A 2,537-nucleotide genomic window follows, 5' to 3' on the forward strand; every position below is an offset into this window, starting at 1 on the left:
GAAACTGATAAGCAAGTTCAGCAAAGTCTCAGGATACAAAATCAATGTGCAAAAATCACATGCATTCCTATACACCAATAACAGACTTAAAGAGAGCCAAATCAAGAACAAACTTCCATTCACAATTGCCACAAAGAGAATAAAATGCCTAGGAATACAACTAACAAGGAATGTAAAGGACCTCTTCAAGGAGAACTACAAGCCACTGCTCAACGAAATAAGAGAGGACACAAACAGATGGAGAAACATTCCATGTTCATGGTTAGGAAGAATCAATATCGTGAAAATGGCCATACTGCCCAAAGTAATTTACAGATTCAATGCTATCCCCATCAAGCTACCAAAGACCTTCGCAGAACTGGAAAAAACCACCTTAAACTTCATATGGAACCAAAAGAGAGCCCCCATAGCCAAGTCAATTCTAAGCAAAAAGAACAAAGCAGGGGGCATCACACTACCAGACTTCAAACTATACTACAAGGCTACAGTAATCAAAACAGCGTGGTACTGGTACCAAAACAGAGATATAGACCAATGGAACAGAACAGAGGTCTCGGAGGCAACACAACCTTTCTACAACCATCTGTTCTTTGACAAACCAGACAAAAACAAGCAATGGGGAAAGGATTCCCTGTTCAATAAATGGTGTTGGGAAAGCTGGCTAGCCATGTGCAGAAAGCAGAAACTGGACCCCTTCCTGACACCTTACACTAAAATTAACTCCAGATGGATTAAAGCCTTAAACATAAGGCCTAACACCATAAAAACCCTAGAAGAAAATCTAGGCAAAACCATTCAGGACGTAGGTGTAGGCAAGGACTTCATGACCAAAACACCAAAAGCATTGACTAGAAAAGCCAAAATAGACAAATCGGACCTAATCAAACTCCACAGCTTCTGTACAGCAAAAGAAACAATCATTAGAGTGAATCGGCAACCAACAGATTGGGAAAAAATTTTCGCAGTTTACCCATCTGACAAAGGGCTGATATCCAAAATTTACAAAGTACTAAAGCAGATTTACAAGAAAAAAACTAACAAGCCCATTCAAAAGTGGGCAAAGGATATGAACAGACACTTCTCAAAAGAAGACATACGTGAGGCCAACAAACATATGAAAAAATGCTCATCATCACTGGTCATCAGAGAAATGCAAATCAAAACTACACTGAGATACCATCTCACGCCGGTTAGAATGGCGATCATTAAAAAATCTGGAGACAACAGATGCTGGAGAGGATGTGGAGAAATAGGAACACTTTTGCACTGTTGGTGGGAGTGTAAATTAGTTCAACCACTGTGGAAGACAGTGTGGCGATTCCTCAAGGACCTACAAATAGAAATTCCATTTGACCCAGCAATCCCATTACTGGGTATATATCCAAAGGATTACAAATCGTTCTACTATAAGAGTTTTTGTATTTGATTGGTTGAACTATTTCTTATTGTTATGTCAACAAATCTGTATAATTTTCTTCTGTCATTAACTGTCTTGTTGTTTCATATTTTGGGATCTTTGGTAGGTGTATATACAATGACAATTGTTATATCTTATTGATATGTTTACATTTCTTCAACATATGATGTCCTCCTTCATCTCTTGTAAGATTTTCATCGTAATATTTATTTTGCCACCCCAGCTCTATTGGTTACTCTTTGTCTAAAGTATCTTTAGGAATTCCTTCACTTATGACCTACAGGAGCACTAATGAGAGTTTCTTGCAGATAACATAAAGTTAGGTTATATTTCTTTTTTTAAATAATTTTTCCACCGTTTGCACTGTAATTGTACAGTTTAATTTCTATTTAAAGTATTTACAAAAGATGGATTTCTACCATTTTTCTACTTATACTTTGTCATATGTCTTTTTCAAATCTAGTTTATTGTTGAGATTTTTATTCTATTGATATTTTTAGTCTACAGTTTTTATTATCTTCTAATCTTTTTTTTTTACTTTTTTAAGTTGTTTTAGTGATTAAGGATTTATAAATAATCTCATGAATTTATAACTGTATATGAATTAATACCATTTTAAATTTGGATTTATTAAAACAATTGTGTCCCTACAAATTAGTTTCTACAACTTATGTATTTCCAGCTAAGTCCAGCTTATATAATTATTCATTACCTGAAATTAATAGAGATTTGTAACTACTTTTCTGCATTAGTCTTCTGAATCATATGCAAGGAATTTTAAAAAATAAAATAAGTTATGTAATAAAAACATTTTAATAATGGCATTTATATTTTTCCATATGTTTACTTTTACTGGTGTTATTTTTTTTTATATGGTCTTGTTATTTTATAGGGCATCCTTTCATTTCAGCCAAAAAGGTATCCTTTATCATGTCATGTATCTCAGGGAAGATCTATTTGTGACAAATCCTATATATTTGTTTAAAATAGAAGTATCTGATATCTCTTTTATCTTTGAAGAACAGTTTGCTGAAAATAGACTTATTTGTTTCCATTTTGAATTTTCACCTCTTTAAATATGTCACCCTGCTGTCTCATGACTCTCTGGTTTCTAGTAAGA

Source organism: Sapajus apella, unplaced genomic scaffold (genome assembly GCF_009761245.1).
Source record: "Sapajus apella isolate SASKATOON/1434 unplaced genomic scaffold, GSC_monkey_1.0 scaffold265, whole genome shotgun sequence".
Classification (NCBI taxonomy): domain Eukaryota; kingdom Metazoa; phylum Chordata; class Mammalia; order Primates; family Cebidae; genus Sapajus; species Sapajus apella.